Below are 12,938 nucleotides of genomic sequence, written 5' to 3'. Positions count from 1 at the left end.
GCTCTTGTAGCCCGAAACGCATAGCTCTTTCTGTTGTGGAAATACATTTTCGTACCTGAGCCTGTGGTCCATCTCCTTCTTCGCCGGTGTTGCTGGGCTGCTTGCCGGAGGAAGTGTGGAGTTCCTCTGTGAATATATATATATATATATATATATATATATATATATATATATATATATATATATATATATATATATATATATTTCCAAAGTTTCCACGAGCATTAAAGACGCACTCCGTGAGTGAATGTTCACAGAACCTTTATTTAGAGGAAGCGGTTTTGTGGACCCAATTAATTCAGGTCCCTACGGGTTTCAGCGCCTTCATCATGGGGTAAGGCAATTTGGAACTCCTGGATTGGACTGACATATATTTTTCCAGTGCGAGCATGTGATCTCCAGTGAACAGCATGCTGGGTATGGCAGTCTCGATTGTTCTTGGCGGTGGGGTCCGATGTCCAAAATCCATTTTCTCTGCCAATATTGCTAAAAATAATAGCACCACCGCTGCCCTAATGGAATTCACTCACGCTGGAACAGGATGCGCAGATGTGCAGCTAATCAGACCTTCCTGCGCTCTTGATCGGCGGTGCAATCTTCCACGGCCGGAGCTGCCGTGTTCAAACATTTCCAAAGTTTCCCGAGCTTTAAAGATGCACTCCGTGAGTGAATGTTCACAGAACCTAAATTTAGAGGAAGCGGTTTTGTGGACCCAATTAATTCAAGTCCCTATGAGTTTCAGCGACATAAATCAAACCAAACCACATTAACTGGATGATGTCATCAGTGATGTCATTTGAGATGTCATCAGTGATGTCACTGACCATGTCATGAATGATGTAATATGTGGATTGTGGGCGTGCGAGTTCTAGTTAGTACAACTAACTATAACATAGAAATTTCAATGGTTTTGTACGAGTGAAATGTCCAGCTAACTATAACACCCCTAAAACCTTTGTTTTTTTCAGTGAATTTCTAAGGGTTTTTAAATGCTAATTCCTAACTATAACATGACTGAAACCTATGGTTTTTTCAGTGAATTTCAAAGGTTTTTAAATGCTAATTCCTAACTATAACATGTCTAAAACCTATGGTTTTTTCAGTGAATTTCAAAGGTTTTGTAAATGACAATTTTTAAATGTATTAATTGTTATATTTATTTTCTTGATACTGATTTACTATATATTCTTAAACTATTTATTTTTTGATCTTTTATTTTTTAAATTACATTATAATTACATTATACATTACATTACAAAATATACTTTCTCAGAATGAGTTACTTTAGTTTAAATACTTTGCAAATAGGCAATAGACTATTAAGTACAGTAGTTACAGTTGTTGCAATGGGCAACTCAATTTCAAACACAATGCAACATTGAGCTCAATGTGGATTTCTAGTTAAATGCAATTAGTTACTTTATGGATTACTTTTCTAACCACAGGACTTGATCCTAGATTCAGTCCTTGGACATCTCCTGTATACAGTTGAGTAAAAGCGTTTTGGTTGCAGTAGTGGTTTTTAAGGAATATTATTGTATTTAAAAAGTTGACACTGACATTTTTTCACATAGAATCACTAATATTATCCTTTGGGAGGAAATTCACTGAGCAGGTAAGTAGTGTTATCGTTACTTTTTCTTACTCAGTGGTGGATCCTGGATCCAGCACTGGTGCATCTCCTGTAAACAGTTGAAAGAATGCGTTTAAGTCATACAGGCGATTTTTAAGGAATATTTTTAGTTTTTGAAAATAGACAGAAACTTTTCTGGTGAAAACCAGACAATGGATTCCTATGGAAGGAAATACAAGTTACTGGTTAGTACGGTTAGAATTACTTTTCAGGGTCAGTGCTGGGGTAAAAGATGCAGCACTGGGTTCTCTCCTGATAACAGGTGAGTAAATCGGAATTCGTTGTTCTGATGATTTTAGGTGAATATTTTAAAGTTCCAAAACTCCACACTTAGAACAATTTCCAAGTGAAACCAGTCAATGTTAGGCTATGGAAGGAAATTCAAGTTACTGGTAAGTATGGTTAGAATTACTTTTCAGGATCAGTACTGGGCTCAAAGATGCAGCACTGAGGTCTCTACTGATAACAGGTAGGTAAATCGGAATTCGTAGTTCTGCTGATTTCATAGGAATATTTTAATGTTCCAAAACTCCACACTTAGAAGAATTTCCAAGTGAAACCAGTCAATGTTACACTACGGAAGGAAATTCACTTACCAGGTAAGTAGTGTTATCGTTACTTTGTCTTACTCAGTGGTGGATCCTGGATCCAGCACTAAAGCATCTCCTGTAAACAGTTGAAAGAATGTGTTTAAGTCGTACAGGCTATTTTTTAGGAATATTTTTAGTTTGCGGAAATAGACGCTTAGAAACTTTTCAGGTGAAAACCAGACAATGGATTCCTATGGAAGGAAATACAAGTTACTGGTAAGTACAGTTAGAATCACTTTTCAGGGTCAGTGCTGGGCTAAAAGATGCAGCACTGGGTTCTCTCATGATAACAGGCGAGTAAATTGGAATTCATTGTTCAGATGATTTTAGGTGAATATTTAAAAGTATCAAAACTCCACACTTAGAACAATTTCCAAGTGAAACCAGTCAATGTTAGCCTTTGGAAGGAAATTCAAGTTACTGGTAAGTATGGTTAGAATTACTTTTCAGGATCAGTACTGGGCTCAAAGATGCAGCACTGAGGTCTCTCCTGATAACCGGTAATTAAATCGGAATTCGTAGTACATCGAGTAATCGCCACAGAGCTGAGTAGCAGAGAGATATAAAAAGGGGCACGGCTTGCACCACCTCTCTGCAACGCAGCGCAGTGGCGCTTCCTGGAAGCACCTGGTGGGCTACTTGGCCCCCATGGTCTCTCAGGTTTGAAGTGGAATTTTTTCCCGAACTTGAAACGCACCACAGGGCGTAGTTGCACACATCACATCAGGCCCCGTACCCTCCCTTCACCACTGTTTAAATGCGCCCTGTCACCGTTCTAAGTTGAGAGATTAAGTCTCCTTCAATCCTAAGGGTACCTAGGGTCAAACTAGCCCACTAGGTACCTCCAGTAACCCCTTAAAAGCTGCCGTCGGCCAACGGTCGTCGCGAGCACTACCTTGCCAGTGCTGCGCACGACCGTTGGCCGACGGGCCAGCATTCGTTCTTCGAACGTTCAGCACTGGGCACTGAACGTTCGACGCTCCTATGAGGTTAGGCTCCACAGAGCTGCGTTGCAGAGAGGTGTATAAAGGGGCGTGGCCTCTGAACACCTGTCTGCAACGCAGCTCCCTGGTGCATACTGGAGATACCTATTGGGCTAATTAGCCCTCAGGGACCCTCAGTATTGAAAGAGAATTAATTCCCCAACTTAAAACGCGCCACGGATTGCGTTTGCACAGTGGTGAAGGAATGGGGTGTGGCCTGAGGTGATATGTCTGCAAACACGCCCTGTGGCGCGTTTCAAGTTAGAGAATTAGTTCCTCCTCAATCCTGTGGGTCCCTGGGGGCCAACTAGCCCACCAGGTAACTCCAGTATGCGCCAGGAGGCTACGTTGCAGAGAGGTGTTCAAAGGCCACACCCCTTTTTACAACACTCTGCAACGCAGCTCCGTGGCGCTTACTGGAGGTACCTGGTGGGCTAGTTGAGTCTTAACTGAGGTGGTGAAGGGATCTAAAGAACGATGATAGATTCAACCCAGATCTTTGACTGGGGGTGAGTGTCTGAAAAGTTTTGATGCTCCATCCATCATCTTCTTGTGTTTGCTTTGTTTGCCCTAAGTTAGCAGGGTATGCCCAGACGTGGGTCCCTTGCTCACTTTGCCACTGGATTCAAGCTAGCCTAGCTGATGAGGGATGTTACCCCAAAACGGGTTCCGGGATGCTTGTTTTCGGTTTAGGGAAGACCTGGCTTGCCACTTTCAGGTTGGACTGTCCCCATGAGGCACAGGGTCAAGACGGATTTGGATAAAGCTGGGTCTAAACTGAGGTGGCAAAGTGAGCTAAAAAACGATGATAGATTCAACCCAGATCTGTGACTGAGGGTTAGTGTCTGAAAAGTTTTGCCGCTCTGTCCATCGTGTCCTTGTGTTTGCTTTGTTCAGCCTAAGTTGGCAGGGTATGCCCTAACGTGGGTCCCTTGCTCACTTTGCCACTGGATTCAACCAAGCCTGGCTGATGAGGGGTGTTTCCCTGAAACATGTCCCATGATGCTTGTTTCTGGTTAAGGAAAGACCTGGCTTGGCAGTTTGGGCTGGTCTGTTCCCATGAGGCATAGGGTCAAGACTGATTTGCATATAGCTGAGTCTGAACTGAGGTGATGAAGTGAGCTAAAGAACAATGATGGATTCAACCCGGGTCTGTGACTGGGGGTGAGTGTTTGAAAGGTGTCAGCACTCCATCCATCATCTCCTTGTGTTTGCTTTGTTTGCCCTAATTTGGCATGGTATGCCCAGACGTGGGTCCCTTGCTCACTTTGCCACTGGATTCAAGCTAGCCTGGCTGATGATGGGTGTTACCCTGAAACTGGTCCCACAGTACTTGTTTCTGGTTCAAGGAAGTCCTGGCTTGGCAGTACGAGCTGGACTTTTCCCACTAGGCACAGGGTCAAGACTGATTTGCATGTAGCTGGGTCTGACCTGAGGTGGCGCAGTGAGCTAAAGAACAATGATAAATTCAACCCAGATCTGTGACTGGGGGTGAGTGTTTGAAAAGTTTTGGTGCTCCGTCCATCATCTCCTTGTGTTTGCTTTGTCTTCCCTAAGTTAGCAGGGTATGCCCGGACATGGGTCCCTTGCTCACTTTGCCACTGGATTCAATCTAGCCTGGCTGATGAGGGGTGTGACCCTGAAACAGGTCCCAGGATGCTTGTTTACGGTTTAGGGAAGACCTGGCTTGGCAGTTCAGGCTGGACTGTTCCCATGATGCACAGGGTCAAGACTGATTTGCATATAGCTGGGTCTGAACTGAGGTGATGAAGTGAGCTAAATAACGATGATAGATTCAACATAGATCTGTGACTGGGGGTGCTGACCTGAGGTGGCGCAGTGAGCTAAAGAACAATGATAAATTCAACCCAGATCTGTGACTGGGGGTGAGTGTCTGAAAAGTTTTGGTGCTCCGTCCATCATCTCCTTGTGTTTGCTTTGTTTGCCCTTAGTTGGCAGGGTATGCTCAGACGTGGGTCCCTTGCTCACTTTGCCACTGGATTCAAGCTAGCCTGGCTGATGAGGGGTGTTACACCGAAACTGATCCCAGAATACTTGTTTCCTGTTCAGGGAAGTCCTGGCTTTGCAGTTCGGGCTGGACTGTTCCCATGAGGCACAGGGTAAGCATGGGCGAATTTTGCGAATCTCGCGTTCGCGAATTTTGCGGATTTGCGAACTCGCAATCCGCAAAATCCGCGAATTCTCGTGAATTTGCGGATTTTTTTTTTTTTGTGTTTGCGCGGGTTTCTGCCAGTTCGCGAGGGTTTTTTACAATGTCGCAAATTGCGAACTTACCTGTCGGGTCGCAAGTTTCGCGAACTTGTTGTTTCTACGTGTCCAGCCTGTTTGGGACACTCTTCTTCATCACTGCCACTCTCTGTCACCACTGCCACTCTCTGACTACTCATGCCACCCTCTGGCCCACCCATGCCACCCTCTGTTTCATCACAGCACCCTCTAGTTGTCCAGTCAGTGTACATTATTGTGGCAACGCAAGCACACCTTCCCTGCCTCAAGTGACCTGAATTAATTTGGGGCTGATTAATGTGTCACAGAATATTTTTTTAGCTGGCACCTGCTTCCTTAGTGCTTCCTGATTAGTGATCTTTTGCACTTGCTAAGTGCTTTCATTGTTGCAAAATTAGTTAAAACACCTGCCCTGCCCCAACTGACAATAATGCATTAGGGGCTGATTAATGGATTTGAACTTCCAGCCTGGCTCCTGCTTGTCTCCCTTAGCTGTAATTCAGGACCTTTGTGGCATATGTGTAACTATTCTGAGGTTCAGAGCAGGGTCACATAATAGTTTCAACTGGCAACTGAACTCTGGAGGGGCCCCTCAGGAAGCACTACAGGAAATGGCTACTAATGATGAGCCTGAACTTTTGAACCTGGTAAGTAGTTACTTTCAGTTTTGCTAAGATCGTATTTCTGCAATTTTGCACTTATTCGCGGGGCGCGAACTCACGCGAACAGTGCGAACAGTGCGAGCAAAATCCGCTGCTCGCGGATTTGCGGATTTTGCGGGAGATTCGCGAATCTCGCGGATTGCGAATTTACCGAAAATCCGCAAAATCCGCGAGCGAAACGGATTTTCCGCCCATGCTTAGCACAGGGTCAAGACTGATCTGCATATAGCTGGGTCTGACCTGAGGTGGCGAAGTGAGCTAAAGAACGATGATAGATTCAACCCAGATCTGTGACTGGGGGTGAGTGTCTGAAAGGTTTTGGCGCTCCGTCCATCATCTCTTTGTGTTTGCTATATATATTTATGTATAAACATATACTTACATATATTTGCATGTATGGGTGTTTATATAAGTAGATATTTATTTTTAGTAATAAATATTAGTGAGATGTATTTAATTTATATTATATTATTGGTATATATTGAAATATTTAAGATGTAAAACTTTGAGCTCTCTCTATATATACATATTATTAAACACTACTTTTGTATAATATTTAAGACATTAATGTGAAACAATATTCTTTTATATATTTTTGTATTTACGATTGTAAAGAAAGGAAATCGCTATTTTAGCAAATGACATTTTTGACACAATGGTTCTGTTACACAATATTGTTAATTCCACTATTATGTCAGTGATCCTCACCATACATACAATGTGAGTCAAGAGGTCCAAATAGGGGACTTGCAACCAGCTTGTAAATCTTGTGCCGATTTCAAAAAATTTTTTTACTTAACAATTATTTATTTGATCTTTCTGCTTAAAACAGTACAAAGTGAAAAGGTGCAGTAGTTCAATGCGTTTCAGTCCATGGATGGTCTGTTAAGTAGAATACATTTTAACAGACATGTCTATTTTGCTCAAGGGGGGCAGATGATAGGTGGAGATGGAGAAAGAGAGAAAGAGAAGCGGCTGGTGGAGGGAATATTGGGGGTGGTGGATGGGCCCAGGCTAATAGTTGGGCCAGAGCAAAGGGTGCATATGATTTAGGGGGATTGACTTTCTGTAGATATGTGTCCAGCTTAGACCACAATCGGCGGGAGAAGTCGCTATTAAAGTTTGTATTGTGTAAAGTGTTGTCAGAGCTTCTTATAAAGCAGACATACGCCCACCAAGTGTGGTGTGATTTTTAATGTAACCTAAAGGAATTGCTGGAGACCCTATCAAATGCCTTCTCAACATTCAGCAGGATTATTCTGCCTCCTGCCTCTGTTTGTGAAGCAACATCAAATATTGAACTTGCCATCTTGATGTGTGCAATGGTATACCTACTGGGTATTAAACCATGTTACATTGTGGCTATCAATTGCATGATCCTAAAGGCTAGTCTGTTAGCCAGAATTTTGGAATATATGTTGCAATTGTAATTAATAAGAGATATGGGCCTATAAGAACCGCCTAACTCCAGATTTATTTACTTAAAAGAAATCACTGTATAGGTCTCTTTCAAGGAGAAGGGGAAGCCAGCACCCTTGTAAAATGTGTTAATATATTTACGAAAGATTCGAATATTGATATTAACAAAACTCTTGTAGAATTCTAAGGGGATGAAATCTGGTAAACTGGATATAACCTATCTCATTGTCAAATGCTGGATCAAAGGGCTTGAGGTATCCTTTTTGTAATAATTGAGCCCAGAACACACTGCATGCCCTGCTTGTCTGCCACTCCTTGAAGACTCAACAGAATTGCTATATGAAACCTGTATTTGCATAAAGTCATATTCACACAGCAAAGGACATAATATAATAGGTGTACGATGCATGTGTTATTGCTTTCCTACAGTTTTTAGAACTTTCATTGATATTTACTTGTTAAGCTTTACAATGCTTAAATGTATATTTTACCTTTTATTTATTTCTGTGTGTGTAAAAATCAATAAATAAAAGAACAGAGTTCACTCTGTTCACACTTCCTGTGCGCTTCCCTAACATTGGTGGATACTGGTAAGGGATGTTTCCTTTGGGCACACCCACAGAGCAGTGGAGACCGAGTTGATGTTATGAGATTACATGGTTCCCTCCAGCACCATTGAATATTAAGCTTTTCATTTCCTGCCATCTTGCCTTGTTTCTTGTGTGGCATATCTACACTTTTCTAATTTATCATTGTTAGTGTCCCTCAATTGTGCAATTATCAATCATAATAATGTATATGCTTTTTACCACATCCTTTTCCTTTTAATAGATATGTGTTTAGGGCTGGTATAGAGAAAGTCTAGTTGACTCCCAGCTTCATGAACAAATATACAAATATGTAGAGACATATTATTGGGGTTTGGGGTCAGTCCCCCATATCCTTTGGTTTGATCAACTCAACTGTTATTAATAGTGTGCTTTTGCCCATCAACTCATACAGGTCACCCACTTCAGGCATTGGTTCTCATGCATTCTGAGTGACAGCCTTTTTCCCTAATCACATGTGGCTAAAAAATAAGGCCTCTATTCTTCCCATTCAATATCCTTTTCAAATTATTTGTCTTCCTAGCGTGTTTAAATGACGGATTCAGATTACAGAATTTCAAAAACAAAATTACATTTTCTTTGAACTAATTAGAATCGCAAGTGCATTAAAAAGTCGCATTTCCTCATCTGTTCTAGGTACCCCTGACTACTGGGAAACACCTGTAGGGTCATATTTATGACATGGTCACGCAGTGCAGTGGAGCAAGCTATCTTGCTGTGCTGCACTGCGTGATAGGGAAAGGGTAGGAATTCCCCACATTTAAAAGAATACGGTGCATTCCAGCCTTTTTCCGTGCGCTGGTGCCACCTTGTCTACCTTGTGCTTACACACCAGTGCAACCATAGGTGCTTCTTCACAAAGTGGTTCACGAACAATGAAATAGAATTGTGATAAAACCGGGCCCGCTTAATCAATCAGAACCACACTGTGATAACTACTCACTGTATATATCTCTACAATAGTCACCTTGCGCTGTTCACGCTGCTCACACTGTCACTAGAGCTGCTACCTTGGTTTTCACTCACAAACCATGAGCACCTTGTGCCACTTGGGTTAATCCAATTATTTTCATTTATGTACTACAGTGCTGTTATAACTGTATTATCCACCTTGTTTCCTTACCACTTTACCTTAAATTGTTTCTATAAATGATGCGAAGAGCACATACTATAACCAAATAGAGTCTCCTTGTTTTTTCTTGTGGTTAATGTTGCATGCATATCCTTAATATTTGCCTATGAATTATACCAGTTGGGATATCCTTTGTTTATATTGTGCTAACACAGGCACCCTGTCACCATGGCACAAGGGTGCCTGTTTTGTAAGGTGGATTGTTTTGCGCACAAAAACAATCCCCTGAAGCATTTTCTTCTTCTCATATGTGCTGCAGAAAGAAACATGGGGCGGCCTAGGATTTTGGTGCTTTCCCAGTTCTACCACTTCTGGTAAAACTGGGAATGCGTCAAAATCCATGTATGCCTCCATGTTGCAGATTAAGGCAATGCAGAAATCTGTGCAGCGTTGCTTTACTTGAGCTGTATAAAGCCACTGAGGGCCACACAAGGTGGTGGAGTGGCTTAATAAATCTCATTTTTAAGTTGCATCTCTCTTGCACCATTTGCACTGTGCAAGAGCAACACAACAGGGCTTATTAATATGCCCCATACCCATAGTATTTAGGTAAAATGTTATGAAATAGGTATTTATTTATTTAAATAATTTTTTTATTGTAAAAATATGCCCACCACAATTATTTAGAGGGCAATATGTTTTCTTTTTTATTTCTTCTTAATTTTTATGTGCATGGTTCCAATACAAATATTTTAAAATGTAACCACCTTACTACCTTGCCAAAATGATACATATTAGCTTTGTTCACTGACATAATATTGATATGTACAACATCAAAACATAAATATCCGAAAAACATTATTGTTGACAAAAATATCACCTTCCTTTATTTAACTAATAAAACCACGAATATCGAGAACATGAATATCGTTGTTGAAAATATTGACTTTTATTTATATCAAAAACACAAATATCTGAAGCAAAAATATTGCCACCTTTTAATTAACACATATTATATAAAAAATATTGATTCACGCAATATCAATTAAAATATCACCAAAATAATTACGTAATTATTAAAAAATATAAAAAATACCAATGTTGTTAAACAATTATTTAAAATAAACATTAACAGTATAAACATGTCTAAATAAAGCAAAACATATAACACCCCCCAACATGTTTTTAATTTATCCCAATTCAATATATAACCAAACGGATAACAATATAAAATACTGATAGATGAGGTATATATATATATATATATATATATATATACACACACACACGCACACACATGTATATATACACATATATATATATATATATATATATCCAACGAGAAGTTTTGCTTGCAAATGAGGGAGCCCACACAGGTGAGTGGTTCTTGCCTTCGTTTTATTGAAGAAATGCAATTCGAACAGCTTGGTGCTTCAGCACAAATTAAAGTCTTGCCTGCCTGACGCGTTTCGTGTCATGGACACTTTCTCAAAGGCTCCTGGCTCCACCAGCATACTGTCACGGGCTGAATTCCGGCATTACATTTAAGTGTCAATAGTCCCCGCCCATGTGGGCGTAGCCACCCCTGTGGCCTGATGGATACTGTAGTGCCCGTCTTCTCCAATGAGTAATTCGCCCCGCAGTTGTCTTTGCCAATGACTCCCAAGTGGGTTGCTGTAAACACAGTCGCTGTTTAAATTGCCGTTTATCTTCCCTCAATGGCATCACGCTGTTCCAAACTCCTCCGCCCGGTGGCAAAGCAGTCGGACTGCACCGACGTGCAGCAGGGCTCCTCTCGCGACCCAAGCACGGCCGCCAAACATCCAACGAGAAGTTTTGCTTGCAAATGAGGGAGCCCACACAGGTGAGTGGTTCTTGCCTTCGTTTTATTGAAGAAATGCAATTCGAACAGCTTGGTGCTTCAGCACAAATTAAAGTCTTGCCTGCCTGACGCGTTTCGTGTCATGGACACTTTCTCAAAGGCTCCTGGCTCCACCAGCATACTGTCACGGGCTGAATTCCGGCATTACATTTAAGTGTCAATAGTCCCCGCCCATGTGGGCGTAGCCACCCCTGTGGCCTGATGGATACTGTAGTGCCCGTCTTCTCCAATGAGTAATTCGCCCCGCAGTTGTCTTTGCCAATGACTCCCAAGTGGGTTGCTGTAAACACAGTCGCTGTTTAAATTGCCGTTTATCTTCCCTCAATGGCATCACGCTGTTCCAAACTCCTCCGCCCGGTGGCAAAGCAGTCGGACTGCACCGACGTGCAGCAGGGCTCCTCTCGCGACCCAAGCACGGCCGCCAAACATCCAACGAGAAGTTTTGCTTGCAAATGAGGGAGCCCACACAGGTGAGTGGTTCTTGCCTTCGTTTTATTGAAGAAATGCAATTCGAACAGCTTGGTGCTTCAGCACAAATTAAAGTCTTGCCTGCCTGACGCGTTTCGTGTCATGGACACTTTCTCAAAGGCTCCTGGCTCCACCAGCATACTGTCACGGGCTGAATTCCGGCATTACATTTAAGTGTCAATAGTCCCCGCCCATGTGGGCGTAGCCACCCCTGTGGCCTGATGGATACTGTAGTGCCCGTCTTCTCCAATGAGTAATTCGCCCCGCAGTTGTCTTTGCCAATGACTCCCAAGTGGGTTGCTGTAAACACAGTCGCTGTTTAAATTGCCGTTTATCTTCCCTCAATGGCATCACGCTGTTCCAAACTCCTCCGCCCGGTGGCAAAGCAGTCGGACTGCACCGACGTGCAGCAGGGCTCCTCTCGCGACCCAAGCACGGCCGCCAAACATCCAACGAGAAGTTTTGCTTGCAAATGAGGGAGCCCACACAGGTGAGTGGTTCTTGCCTTCGTTTTATTGAAGAAATGCAATTCGAACAGCTTGGTGCTTCAGCACAAATTAAAGTCTTGCCTGCCTGACGCGTTTCGTGTCATGGACACTTTCTCAAAGGCTCCTGGCTCCACCAGCATACTGTCACGGGCTGAATTCCGGCATTACATTTAAGTGTCAATAGTCCCCGCCCATGTGGGCGTAGCCACCCCTGTGGCCTGATGGATACTGTAGTGCCCGTCTTCTCCAATGAGTAATTCGCCCCGCAGTTGTCTTTGCCAATGACTCCCAAGTGGGTTGCTGTAAACACAGTCGCTGTTTAAATTGCCGTTTATCTTCCCTCAATGGCATCACGCTGTTCCAAACTCCTCCGCCCGGTGGCAAAGCAGTCGGACTGCACCGACGTGCAGCAGGGCTCCTCTCGCGACCCAAGCACGGCCGCCAAACATCCAACGAGAAGTTTTGCTTGCAAATGAGGGAGCCCACACAGGTGAGTGGTTCTTGCCTTCGTTTTATTGAAGAAATGCAATTCGAACAGCTTGGTGCTTCAGCACAAATTAAAGTCTTGCCTGCCTGACGCGTTTCGTGTCATGGACACTTTCTCAAAGGCTCCTGGCTCCACCAGCATACTGTCACGGGCTGAATTCCGGCATTACATTTAAGTGTCAATAGTCCCCGCCCATGTGGGCGTAGCCACCCCTGTGGCCTGATGGATACTGTAGTGCCCGTCTTCTCCAATGAGTAATTCGCCCCGCAGTTGTCTTTGCCAATGACTCCCAAGTGGGTTGCTGTAAACACAGTCGCTGTTTAAATTGCCGTTTATCTTCCCTCAATGGCATCACGCTGTTCCAAACTCCTCCGCCCGGTGGCAAAGCAGTCGGACTGC

Source organism: Lissotriton vulgaris, chromosome 11 (genome assembly GCF_964263255.1).
Source record: "Lissotriton vulgaris chromosome 11, aLisVul1.2, whole genome shotgun sequence".
In the NCBI taxonomy this organism is placed as follows: Eukaryota; Metazoa; Chordata; class Amphibia; order Caudata; family Salamandridae; genus Lissotriton; species Lissotriton vulgaris.
The sequence above is the reverse complement of the archived record's forward strand: the minus strand, read 5'-3'. Positions refer to the sequence as shown.